The following is a 14,924-nucleotide window of genomic DNA, read 5'->3' as shown; positions in this document are numbered from 1 at the left end:
GTTAGTGAGGTGTTGATAATTGAGGGAAGAAATGTGGCGATCTCACCTGATATAAATTGGAACAGAGTAGAGGGGATGGGGTAGAAGGCAGGTTGTGGCATGGTGGTCTTAAATTAGAGAATTGAAGCACTTCCAAGTCGTTGAGCAGCATGAAAGAGGACAGGTGGTTGATACAGGTGGTCATGGTGGTCAAGGGTGTTGTTGAGGGAGTGAGGGAGTCCCGGATGCTTGTCACCTTTTCCTCAAAGTAAACCCTGAAATCATTGGTAGAGAGGAGAGAGGGGGAGGGAGGAGGAGGATGGGAGAGGAGGGTGGAGAAGGTAGAGAAAGGTTTCTGTTGGTTAGTTAATTAATGTTAGCATTAATTTTGCATTGGAAGAATGAGGACTTAGCTGATGTTGTTGCAGTTGTAAATGCTGTTAGCAGAGAGTGATAGGTAGCCAGGTCCACAGAGGATCTGGATTTCCTCCACTTCCTCTCAGCAGCTCGCAGAGCAGTCCTGTCTGAGCAGAGGGAGTCAGTCAGCCATGGACAGGAGGGTGACGGTCGTGATGGCCTGGAGACAGTAGGGCACAGTGCATCTAAAGATTGAGAGAGAGACATGTGTTAAGGACTGATGTAGCAGACTCAGCAGGCATGATGGAGAAGGAGGGAAGGGGAGGGAGGGTAGAGAAAACAGTGGAGGTGAATGCGGAGTGGGAGAGTGTGTTGAAGTTTCCTCTGAAAGTGGAGGTGGGGGGGTTGAGGGTGGAGGGGAGAGTGAGGGAGAATAATACAAAAAAGCCATCTGATACGTGGAGGGGAGTCACCGTGAGGTGGGTTGAGACACAGCTCCTGGTGAACACAAGGTCTAGCTCAGGGGTGTCAAACTCATTTTCACTGAGGGCCACATCACTAAATTTCTAGGTCATCGAGGGCCAAATAATCGTTGACCATCCATTAAAAAAGGGCAACCATGAAATCTGCATGGCAGTACGATTCATTTTTTCAAGACAGTTTGAACACCGTTTCATTGGGAATCAGTAAAACAACTACTAGGCTAATTTCCCATTTATTTTATTTGATTCCATTTCAATACATTTCCAACTTTTTTGTTTCATATCTTTTAACATAGAAATATTACAGACTGGCGGTGATTGAGCCCTTTGGCTCAAATGAAGTTGACAGTTCTGATGACAACAGCCATGACATTGTCCATTTTCAGTGTTTTACAACAGAGTGCCTCTCTGTGGAGTATACAATGAAAATTCCAAAACTCGCCCCCTCCACACTGCTGCACTTCCTCTCGAAGTCTGGCCACAACTCCAGCTTTCACACCGATCATTGATGGTGCGCCATCAGTCGCAAGATTTACGTATGGCGTCAGATTTTTGTCAAAAGTCGCAGAAAACATTCTCGCGAGCGCTGGAAACATGCGAGAAATTCTCTTGCACGTGGTGGCTGCTTTGTGCGCGAGAATGTTTTCTGTGCTCGCAGCATGTTTTGTGCGCTCGCAAGAACGTTTTATACGCTCGCAAGAATATTTTCTGCGCTCGCAATTTTTGACATAAACTCCAGTCCACTCCCAATTTATCCAATGATGCAGCAAGACTACTGAAGATGTCGCTAGCCATAATAGAGTCAGTCATGGGTACCAGTTCTACAAATTCCTCTGTGATGTTACAAGTAGAGTCAACACCTCTAATAAAAATCGCCAGCTGTGCCACATCCGTTATATCTGTACTTTCGTCAATTGCGAAGGAAAAAGCAACAAATCCCTGAACTTTTTGAATGAGCTTTTGTGTCAGCTGTCCAGCAATGTCCTCAATCCATGCTGCCGCAATGTTTCTGGAGAGGCTAGTGTTGACGAAAGCCTGTCGTTTGTCTGGACACAAGAGTTCAGCTGCTTTAACCAGTTTTTTTACAAACTCTTCCTCAGAATATGGCTTTGATGCCTGCACGATGTCATTGGCTATCAGATAGCTGGCCTTTACAGCAGCCTCACTTGTTTCATGGTCTCTTGTGAATACTGATTGCTGCTTCTGTAATGTAGCCACCAACTCCTTCACTTTCTCCTCCTGCAACTGGCCGGTGTAGCGATCATACTTCTCAGTGTGAGTGGTTTGGTAATGCCATCTAATATTATACTCCTTTGGAACACCTACTTGCTGTGAGCAAACTAAACAGATACACTTACTGTTAACCTCCCAAAAGAGGTGGGCGTTTGTCCATTTTTCCTGAAAGGCCCGATACTCTTTATCAACTTTTCTTATCTTTGACAACATTTTGTTGCCAGCAAGTAGCTAGATTGCGATCTTTCTTTAGTCATGAATGATGACTAGCTGTTCAGTTGAAATAGGTTGTTGCCACCTAGTGGATGGATGACGAATTAGGTTTTGTGGTAATGGTAAAGAGTTGACGCAAATAGTAGGGCCTGTATTACATCCTCTGGTTGATGTGCGGGCCGTTTTGAATCTTTGTGCGGGCCGTATGTTTGACACCCCTGGTCTAGCTGGTTGCCGGCCTTGTGGGTCGCAGGTGGTGGTGAGAGGTTGAGGGCGAAGGACTGGAGGAGGGAGATTATGCTGGTCATCAGGGAGGTCTCAGATTGAATACTGAAGTCTCCCAGTAGAGTCATTGGGGTGTCATCAGGGAGGAAGCTCAGAAGAGTGTTGAGCCCGTCGTACACATAATAATAAATTATGTGTACCGGTAGCACCATTTGGATGGCTATGTGTGATATTTTTTATAGGCTACCCAAAAGTACAATAGCTATGTTCGCCTTCTCCTCCTCCGTGCCACATTATGTACCCGTACCACCGAAAGGTAAGACATTGGAAAGAAAAAAACCTAAAAATACTTCAACTCGTCAATACTTTTCACGCATGAGAATGCAAGTGGCGTCTAACTGGAAAATACCACAAGGAAATCTGGACATTTCTAAACTCACAATTTTTCATGCAACAATGTAACATGCTACAAATGTAATGATTAATGGTCGCATACTGGGTACTACACTGAAAAATAGCATGCAGTATACAGTATATACTTGTGTAGTACGCAGTACACAGTATGCAGTGGGCAGTTTCGAATACAGCCATTGCGATTTCTGCAGCGTACTTTTTGCATCATGTCCTGCCTCCTGCACGCTCTACCCAGGCACCGCCCCTTGCCTAAACCAAACGGAATATTTCCAATAGGTGGAAACACGTCTGACATGGACAATTTCCTGTTGTGTGCTACATGTGTGTAAGGGCAACTCCGGACAATGTCCTCTCCCTGATCACCTATGCCGTACTCCTCTGATTGGACCTCATCTGCATGGTCTTCCTGACCTCCTGCTATGGCCAGGCCACAAGAAACACAGTTAAGGTTTGAATATAGTTAGCTTTCGGAGGGCAGTAAAAATGCTGTTTTACCCATGTATTCATTTTGTAAAATTTTTGTGATCATTGTATCAACAGATACAACTATTGCTATTATACTTCCACACTAGACATGCACTTTCTGTCAGTTTAGTTTTATCTTGGACATAATTGAAGGACAGGGGAAACCTCTCCTTAAAGAAGAAAACACTTCTATTTTTTCTAAGTTGTTATTGGAAAGTAGTTTCAGTGTTCATCATATCTTCTTGTCAATTAATTCCAAGCTGCAGATATTTTTTTCACTATGTTTGTATATGCAAAGTGTTCCAGCAACCAGTAGGAAATTGTGAAGCTACAATATGTTGGGAGTGGTGACAGTTTACATACATGAACTAAGACCAAACCTGCAATGCAAAGTTTATTGATACAGATGTGTCTAAACATTGGTTGTTCAGTCTGGTAGAGTTAATTTGGTTTGTATTTTGCTGTTTACTTTATGAATGCAGCAACTGCAGATTTGGGGGCCATATGATATGAGTTATAGACACAGATGTTGGAAAAATATGAAATGATCTGGAAACTGTACTGCAGTTGAGGTCATGAATATTGAGCTAATAAATTTGTGAATCTAAGACCCTCCCAACTACACCATTTTTTTTCTCTTAAAAGGTACAGGGTCCCATGGGTCCCATGTCCCCCGGGTGTCCTTTATGACCAGCTGAGTATGAAGACACATTTCCACTAGACCAAATACAGCTGTACCTTCACTGAAAATGTTTCTACCTACTCCAGGCACATTTTATTAATTTCATATTACAGTCTGTTTGAGCAGTATTTTCTACCAAAATGACAATGAGTGTTTGGACGTCAGCAGGGCTGTCTTGTGATATCAGCTTAGTTAGCTGCCATAACCCTGTCTGGTTGGGACAGATATATTTTCAAATCTATGCCACAGTCCTAACATATTGTTGCAATCATCCCTGCCTTTTTCAAATATTTTGACTTTAAGTGACCTTTTTGATTCGGTGTAATCAAAAATGTTGAAGCCATAGTAAAATGCCATTTTAAATTAAGGGCTCTGTGAAAATTTTTAACCTGCTAGTAAGTCTGATCAGTTTTATTACTTACACTATATTAGAAAGCCATTATAGCATTATAGCAAGCTACGATAGCTCAATAGCAGGTAGCTGTCTAGTCCAAAGAGTACTCAAAACCAGATATAACTCAGTGCTATAAAATGTGACTCATCAATGTCTACTTGTTTACCACTGAAATGTACAATGTACATGTTGTTTGGCAAGGAAAACAAATAAATTAAGGAAAGCAAAATGTAGACATTCAAAGATCTTAATATGATCCGTGATGACAGACATGAAAGTGCAACATGAAAAATAATGACAAGCTGTCAGTTACTTCATTACAATCACCAACTGCGCTGTGGTGGAAAATTTTTGATAAAGTGTATACCCCATATGTAAATTATGAGTATTACATGGTGGAAATAAGTTATTGCCAGCAAACATCATAAGCATTGCCAACAGATGTTAGCTTTTCATTTTAACCACAGTTATTGACATATTAACTGAAGTTATTGATATATTACATTAGCTATTTATTTTATCTTTACTGTACATGTGGAGGTCTGGAAGTGTATAAGGAAACCAGACAATCTAATATGTTAGCCTTAAATAATATGTATTCTATTATACTTTGTATAGTGGAAAATATTGTTTGCATTAAGCACTACTACTGAAAAGTAATATGATGTGATTCTATGCCTAAATAATACTGGGGGTTACCCTAGGTCATAAACATTGCATGCAGGCAATTGTAAGACACCACTAGGGGGATAATCTTGGGGGCTGTTACAGGACAGTGGGTGACCTTGGAGAAGGAACACTGGCTTCAGCATTGGCCCTCCCTGGAAGTCACCCCAGAACCTTCATGCACTATGTTGCTGTTCTATAGTCATGCCAACTTCTCCTATTGGTTCATGGTCTACGCTTATTGTGTCTTTTCTGCCTTCACTTCTCCTATTGGTTCATAATCTACGCTTATTATATCTTCTCTCCCTTCACTTCTCCTATTGGTTTACGGTCTACGCTTATTGTATCCTTTTTCTCTGACTCATAGTCATGCCACCTTCGCTTATTGTATCTTCTCCCCCTGACATGTCCCTACAGCGTGTCAGCATTTTTTGCCTCCTTTTATCATAGGCATCCCATTTTAGGTTTATATTTTCTTTTAGGAGTCATACAGCTAGAAAATAAGAGCTGATTGCCTGCTTTGGCCTAGCTGACATCTACTGGCAAATGCTTGTGAACTGTATGTGGATTTACTGCAGTTTGTCATAGTTGCCCATCATAGTAGTGCTGAGCCAACGGCCCCCCTTGCGGGGTTTAATTCTTCTTTGTCTTGCTCTCGCGGCCCATCTCCTGGGCCGTGTCCAGACGGGGCCTAGTTCTTACATTAACCCTTTGCTTTAAGGCCTAACCTTGTAGCTTATGGCACATAGATATCTGTGTGCCTTCTTACAGTCTGCAGCACCGCGGTCTGGCTAACTGAGTTACTTAACCTTTTTTATTATTTAAATGTGGGCCTGGAAATAATGGTAATATTCCAGGCATATATGCTGTGTATTATTTAATTATGTTTAAAAATCATATTGGTGTGGAGTGGAAATAATGGGAAATTTCAGAAGTGTTATGTTTAAAAATAATATACAATTAATGACGTTATATGGAGTTTATGGGACTTTCCAGGCGGGGTAAATGTAACAGTTTAAAAATTAAATAATGGTGTATTAAAATGGAAAATGGGATGATCTTGAAGGAGGAGCCTGGGAGGAGTTGGAAATTGTGGTCTGGGATAGGAGGAGTGAGAAAAGGCATAAAGGATAGATGTAGGCTGAGGGGAAGGCGGAGTGATTGGGGAGTGTTTGTGAATGTATACACACCGCATATACACCTGTTGCTCCGCAGACCAACCCGGTTTACTGTATGTGATTGATCACCATATGCAATAAACCAAACAACCATGATTACATCAGTCTCTGTGAGGACTTATTATTTTCCGAAAGGCATCAAAATGTGGAGGAAGACCCTCGGTCCATTTGGCCGAGACCAGGGGGATATCCACCACAGCGCTGTATTGAAGGAAATTGAAATTCAAGCATCCTTATTCTTCCACTCCGTAAGATGTACATCTGATAGCTTGGAGTTTGGTGATTTGACGGACTCTGTGTTGTCCTAACAATTCCATATATATTTAGTGACATGGGAATTTAATTGGCCAGTAGTCTGAATGATCAATTTATAATCATTCACGCTTTAAAGACCGCAGCATGTTAGAAAAATGTGTGTGCGTGCACACGCACGCGCATGTGTGTGTGTGTGTGTGTGTGTGTGTGAAAATATGTGTCAATGGTGTAACTTTTTTCCCCAAGGACCTTTTATCAGCTGAATAGTTTTACAAAAGTAAAGTAAGCTAATACTAATATTGTACTAGTTTTTAAAATAAACGAAGGTTTTGGTACAGACCAAGTGATCACGCATTTAAATACATTAGTCGAATAACTAATATGTTAAAGAATTATACTGAACAAAAACTAGCAGACATTGGGAGCGCCATGATCAATTTATAGTAGCCCTGCGCTGTTAGAATGTTTCTCTGTAGGGTATTATTTCTCTATTAGGGCAATACTCATGACCTGACACCACTTGGAGGAAGTACATTGAGGAGCAGCCTGGAGAGAACATAGTTACCATTAAAATCTGAACCTCATTGGTGAGGTCTCCTAAGCAATTGTGTCATCTTTCTAACAAGAAAATGACAGTGTCATTATTTACCAACCTTAACAGGTAACAGGTAAAGATGCTCAATGATTTTGTGAGGATATATGTGATTAATGTCAAACTTTTCTCTAATTTCCAGTCAGTGAGATGTGTATTTTGTGAATACCATGATCAGATCCAGCATGTCCTGGTGGATTGGTAGGTAGTCTAGCTACTTAAAATATTCTCACAACATAAGAATAACATTGTTTGTAACAGGATTGTTGTTAAGTTACAGGAGGGTTGTGAACATGTTATGTGTTAAATGAGCAACCAGAATCTGGAAGCAGCTCATTAGCTCTGTCTGTGGGCAAAAGTATGTTTGGAAATTGCAGTGCAAATGGGCAGGACTTTTTAAACATGAGTAGAAATATGTAGTTTTTCATGGGTATGTGCGCTTGAGGCCTGATACCTGTTTCATGGGAATTTATAGAGGAAATTCCCAGTATTCTACCCTGGTTAAATATTCTGTTGTATGCATTACAAGAAGACTGTAAATTCAGTACTGTGTAATCCTTAGAGCCCTGACTCCCAGCAAAGTTCAAGAGTGTGTTCTGAGTAAAAAATGGAGAGTTTCTAGTCAGTGTCACATAAGAACAAAAAACTGTCTGTATTTTGTTACCTATTTGAAAATAAAAAGTATGTAGTATGTGATGTTGTTTTTGAAACCAAACAATTATAATGCCTTTCTGCTGTGTACTACAGATAAATGATAATTGTTCGCCCCCCATTGTTCCTCATACTCCATACTTCATCCAATCTGCTGAGGCCCTCACTATCTTCAGGAGTACTGCTCTGAAGTACTACTCTTCCATTCTCATCTGAACACCTGAAACACTACCACCTAATGCAATATCTTATGTCTTAAAATTTGTTTACAAAATTCCATCTATGGTTTCATGCTTGGCAAATTATTGAAACTTGGTCATACAGCGCTTCTAATATTGTTGACTCCTTATATGGCTATGTGCTTGTGTTACCACTTGTAAATGTAATGTAAATGTCCACAATGCTCCTAACATGCAAGTAAAAATATAGGCCTCTACATGTACTTAGTTATGTGAAAATGTTAGGCATGACCCTGTTGAAAATGTCTGTTTACACCAATTTTATAATATATATTATTATTATTATTATATATTTATTTAATTTGAAGTTTATTTACTTTTTTGAATCAATATTTTGCTTAAATGATGTGTGATTTAAAAGACTTGAATGTCTGAAATCAACAGGGTAAAAATTTGGAGAGAATGCCATTTTGAAGTTGTCTGTTGCCACTGTTCATGAAGGGGAAATTTTTAGGCTGACAGTATTAGAAACTAGTATGTCCAATATAAGCAATGTGATTTTTTTAAGTTCACATTTACAGTTTTGATTGTAAAGGACAATAAATGATTCTGCAAAATGACAGATTGTTCGTCAGTCATAGATAGCAGCTTTTTTGACTTTCTGATGACCGTGACTACATTTCATTCAACAGCCAGACATGTCTACTTAGTGGTTTTGACAGCTTTGGGCCACTTTGCATCACGTTTGCCGGACAGCAACATGAAGCGGCCCTACCAGCTCACTGTCAGGACCAAAAAGAAGGGGAGACTTCAGCATAATGCAAAGCACCTCAGCTTGTGCCTGCGCATATTCTGAGTCACTTGTATTGGAGCAGTTATGTCCTCCTCAGGGCTGTATGATGCCTCACTGCTGTGCAAAAGCCTGGATGTTGCTTGTATGTTGTAAAGGATGTATTTGGACATACATCTAAGCTGTCACTATCAGGTAATCATGGTTTATCAACTTTCTTTGACTGCCAAATGAAGAAATAATTTTTTTTAAAAATCCAAAAATGTCCCAACATTATTTTCAAAGCCTGATTTAGGATGGGTTTGGCAATCTAATGTTCCTGCACTGGGAATTATTTGAGCTCACTGGTGAAAGCCATCAGGGATGACACTGAATTTTAAACCTCTGCAAGTAAGGCATTGTCTATGGATTCTCCAGGCTCTTTCTGGTCTGACAGCAGTGGATTGTTCTAGGGGCAGTTGTCAGTTGCATATCCCAAGACTCTGCACTGATATGTTTGATTAATACGTAGTGTGACATTTTCAGCATGTAGAGAAAGAAAAGGATATTAGATAGGGAGCATTGAAGATTACTTTACCTGGACTCAGTGTTGAAGGTGGGATTTATGAGCACCCTGACAGATGTTTGCTGTGAATAAGTATAATTAATTTTTCTCTGGTTGTGTCATATGTCATAACCTTTGATTTGCTCTTGTTGTTAAGCGTGACCATCCTTTCCTAATATTTAACATTAGTCATGCCCCTTGTATAGAGCATAATAAAATGCACATAGGGACACCTTCTGAGTCAAACAGCCTATAATCTGATTCCACAGGACAGCTTTTTGTTTGGTTCATCCTTGTTGACTTCTTGCCACAGCGTTGTACCCTTGCCAAATCTCTGCTCTGAAATACTCAACCTCAGGTCCTGGCTGGGGATGTGGCAGCTAACTGATCCTTTAAAGGGAGGATACAGGACCACCTGGACTGTGGATTGCGTGCTGTCCAGGAGATTTGTGGCCTTTGTGCATTTGGTGACTCATTTCCCCCTCCCCCCGACACCATGCACTCAGCCCCTAAGTCAAACATCACCAAGACCTCAGCGGGCAACCCAGTGAGGTCATCAGACATGCAAGGCTTGCCCTCTCGCCTCCCCTGGAACACAAACATTTATCTGACAAATGACTTGTGTTTCACCTCCTCAGCACTGCCAGTGCAGTGGTTATTTCTGCAGCATAAGAATGGGGAAATGAGTGAGTCACTGAGTGTTTATTTAAAGGAATGAAGAAAAAACAAATAAATAAATAAAGCATTCTGCCAGAGTAATGTAGATCAAACAACATAACCAAGTAGCCCAAGCAAGGACTGTCTTTTCATATTTCTTCCTCTCTGTCTCTTCTCTGGTAATAGCTCTAAATGTAGGTTAGATAAATAGACAAGTAGATGGAAAAGTTGAAGCCAGGCTTCTAGCGTTCATGGGTACGTAGTATAATGCAGGTTAGACAGGTTGTGTTGCCATCGTATTATTGTAATCATCCCTGACCTTGAGATTGTTTTTTTACTGTGAGCTTTTTCCATGCATTGGTTTAGAAACAGTGAGGCTACCCTTGTGGATTAGCCTCCTTCCATCTTTGTCTTGTTTTGTGTCATTTTCTTCCAGCATTTGGTGTTGATTTTATGTCCATGTGGGTCTCCTTTACAAACATCTTTAGATTTATCATGTGGACAGAAGTGGATCTATTGCAAGGTGAGTGTTCACAGATTGTCCTTCTTACTAATATTTATTTGTCAGATGCTCTTATCTAGAGCAACTCAGGCTAACTCAGACACACTCCCTGACGCAGTTGCACTCACTCTGGACTCCTTTGTCTGCTGCTGTCCCTTTCTACATTAAATAGATTTTTTACTTTAACGTGAAAACAGATACTGTCTAATTATAATCTACTATAAAATCTAATCATATGTCCAAAGGTATACTCCCTTTAGAAATGAAAACATGATTAGATGTATTATAATAGATTATAAACAACTATAATCTATTACACACAGGGGGAGGACTGTGTATTTATGTAAACAAAGCCTGGTGTACAAATTCTGTCATCACTGAGAGACACTGCTCGGCTAACCTGGAATTTCTTATGGTTAAGTATAGACCTTTTTATCTGCCGAAGGAGTTTACTTCCACAATAATAACCGCTACTTATATCCCCCCGGATGCTAATGCAAGGCTTGCTATGAAAGAAATACATGCAGCTATTAGCAAACAACAGACTGCGCATCCGGAGGCTGCTTTTATCGTTGCGGGTGATTTTAATCACTCCAACTTGAAGGCAGTGCTGCCTAAATTCTATCAGCATGTTTCCTGCCACACCAGAGGAAACAAAACTTTGGACCATGTTTACACAAACATAGCTGGAGCATACAAAGCTACCCCCCTCCCCCACCTAGGACAGTCAGACCACCTTTCTTTGTTTCTCAGCCCCAAGTGCTCACCACTCATCCAACGTGTGAAGCCATCAGTGATGACCATCAAAGTGTGTCCTGAAGGGATGGACTCTGTACTACAGGACAGGTTGCAACGCACGGACAGGAGTATGTTTGCCTCCCAGGCTACCTGTGACTCTCACACGGACATTGACATCTACACCTCCTCTGTGCTGGATTATATTAATACCACCATTGACAGCGTCACTACCCAGAAACAGATCACCACATACCCAAATCAGAAGTCGTGGATGAACAAGGAGGTCTGGCTCCTCCTGAAGGCCTGCAACGCCGCCTTCAGATCAGGTGATGCTCAAGCCTACAGTTTATCCAGGGCCAACCTGAGGAGGGGCATCAAGAAGGCCAAGCACTGTTACAAGTTAAGGGTCGAGGAACACCTCACCAACTCCGACCCCCAACGTATGTGGCAGGGCATCCAGGCCATCAGTGACTACAAGCCCAGCAATGCCACCCCGACAACCACTGATGTCTCCCTCCTCAACGAGCTAAATGACTTCTATGCTGGCTTCGACTGGGACAACCAGGAGACAGCTTCTAAGAGCAGACTCCCTGCAGACCACCAGCCCCTCACACTCTCCACCACAGACGTCTATGCAGCACTGAGCCGGATCAACACACGCAAGGCTGCTGGCCCTGACGGTATCCCTGGACGCGTGCTCAGGACATGTGCTGGACAGCTGGCCGTGGTTTTTACGGACATTTTCAACCTGTCCCTCAACCAGGCAGCTGTGCCGACCATCTCCATTGTGCCAGTGCCTAAACAGTGCACCCCAATGTGCCTGAATGACTACCGCCCTGTAGCGCTCACGCCCATAGTTATGAAGTCCTTTGAGCGACTGGTCCTGGCACACCTAAAGACCTGTCTCCCATCCACACTAGACCCCCACCAATTTGCCTACCGCAGTTATTGGAGCACGGAGGATGCTGTCTCCACAGCATTGCACTCTGTCCTCACGCATCTGGAGAATAACAACTCATATACAAGAATGCTGTTCGTGGACTTTAGCTCAGCATTCAACACTATCATCCTGTCCAAGTTAACCACTAAACTTCAAGCTCTAGGCATCAATACATCTCTCTGCAACTGGATCTTGGACTTCCTGGCCAATAGACCTCAGCATGTTAAGTCAACAACAACACTTGCTCCTCCACCATCACACTGAACACCAGCGTACCACAGGGCTGTGTGCTGAGCCCGTTCCTCTACTCCCTCTTCACCCACGACTGCAGGCCTGTATATGGTTCCAAAACCATCATCAAGTTTGCAGATGATACCACGGTGATCGACCTCATCAGTGACAATGATGAGACAGCCTACAGGGAGGAGGTAAAGCACCTGGCAGCATGGTGTCCTGACAATAACCTGCTCCTTAACACAAAAAAGACAAAGGAGCTCATTCTGGACTTCAGGAGGAAGAAAGGAGGCACGCTTGACCCCAACAACATTAAAAGGATGGCTGTCGAACGTGTCTCTAGCTTCAAGTTCCTGGGGATCCACATTTCGGAGGACCTGTCCTGGACCACCAACACCTCCAGCTTGGTCAAGAAGGCTCACCACCGCCTCTTCTTCCTGAGGACACTGAAGAAAAACTCTCTTCAGCAATCCTGGTGAACTTTTATTGCTGTGCCATCAAGAGCATCTTGACCATCTTAACCATCTTTTTTTTTTTTTTTTTTACTCTCTTTTTTGTTTTGTTTGTTTACTGCCCCTTTCTCAGTACTCCCTTCTCTCTCTCTCTCTCTCTTTTTCTCTCTCTTTTTCTCTCTCTCTCTCTCGCACACGCATTCATACACGCACGCATGCGCACTCTCTCTCTCCCTCCCCCTCTCCCTTTCTCCCTCTCCCTCTCTCTAATCAACTCTAATCTCTGATAAGGCATGTACTTCTCTCTTTGTATTGCTTACTTATGTCTTGTTCTCTCGTCAGTCCTTGTCTGCGTATGTAGGATCCCCTTGTCTAGCGTCTGTCTATCAGTTTTGTGTTCATGGTTGACATCACAACTACCTCTCAGCTTAACTCCATGCACAAATGCTAGAAAACATGTTATGCGAGACATAAGACACATCCACCAAACACTAACAACCCAAAAACACGCACATTATATTCCTTCAATCCAACCCCTTTCCCCCTCTTTCCCCTTCAACACTTTCCCCACTTCTTCATTGCTTCACTTCTTCCTTAACCCATACATGCATACAGCTAGCCCACAACTTAGATATACATGCAACCACTTAACTTGATAACATGGAATATACGCGGCTTCCGTACTCAATCCAAAAGATTTAAAGTAATTAACCATCTCATAAAATTAAAGGCTGATATTTGTCTTTTACAGGAAACACACTTAACACACACACAAGTACAGTACCTTAAATTCGAACAATTTGACAAAATATTTTCTTCAACATATAACAGTAAACAACGAGGTGTTTCAATTTTAATAAATAAAAATATTCAGTCTACGCTTAACCAATTAATCACTGATCCAGATGGAAGATTCATCATCATTAACATATCCATCAACCATACAACATTCACACTGCCAAACATTTATGGCCCTAACAATGATGATCCATCTTTCTTCCATGTCCTTTTTTCCATACTGTCCAATTCAAACAACCTCATTATAGCTGGAGACTTCAATACCATCATTAACCCCACAATCGACCGCTCCAGCACCTCTGGCAACTCAAGGAGCTGGCACTCTACTGACATAATAAAGCAATATATGGAGGACTATGGCCTTAGCGATAGTTGGAGAATGAGAAACCCGTCTTTAAGGGAATATTCATACTTCTCATCAGTTCACCAATGTTCATCTAGAATCAACCTATTTATTGTCAGTAACTCACTTATACTCAAGATTTCAAATAACACAATTCACCAAATCGTGATCAGTGATCATGCTCCTGTCTCTCTGTCTGTAAATACACAAACATATGTTAAGACTCCAACAAGATGGCGCTTAAATACCTCACTGCTAGAAGACCCCAATTTTATAACATTCATAAGGCGAGAGTGGGCTTTCTTTCTGGAGATGAACAGCTCTCCAGACACCTCACCCTCACTCTTATGGGAAACTGGGAAAGCCGTAATCAGAGGAAAAATCATATCATACTCTTCACATAGGAAAAAACAGCAACAACAATTGGAAAATACAATAGAACAAAGAATCAAACACTTAACAAACGAAATATCCTGCAATCCCAGTGAACCAAAACAAAATGAATTAAAAGAACTCCAAACACAAATTGAAGATATCATACAGAAAAAAACACAGTTTCTAATTCATCAACGGAAATATAATGGTTTTCAATACAGTAATAAAGCAAACAGTAAATATTTGGCAAATCTACTCCAACACAAAAAAGAGAAATTAATCATCCCATCCATCTTGGACTTCACAGGAACCATCACTCAGAACCCGCAAGATATAAACAACGTATTTCGAAACTTTTACAGCAATCTTTACTCCTCTGCTCACCAACCCACACAATCTGAAATTGATGCTTTCCTTAACAATCTGACCTTACCGAAACTAACTGCTGAACAAATAAATTTTCTAGATGTACCTCTTAACCTCAGTGAACTCACCACAGCTCTCAACAACATGCCAAGTAACAAATCTCCTGGACCAGATGGATTACCAGCCGAGTTCTACAGACACTTTTGCATTTACATTTACA

This window comes from Megalops cyprinoides, chromosome 1 (assembly GCF_013368585.1).
Source record: "Megalops cyprinoides isolate fMegCyp1 chromosome 1, fMegCyp1.pri, whole genome shotgun sequence".
Taxonomy (NCBI): Eukaryota; Metazoa; Chordata; class Actinopteri; order Elopiformes; family Megalopidae; genus Megalops; species Megalops cyprinoides.
The sequence above is the reverse complement of the archived record's forward strand: the minus strand, read 5'-3'. Positions refer to the sequence as shown.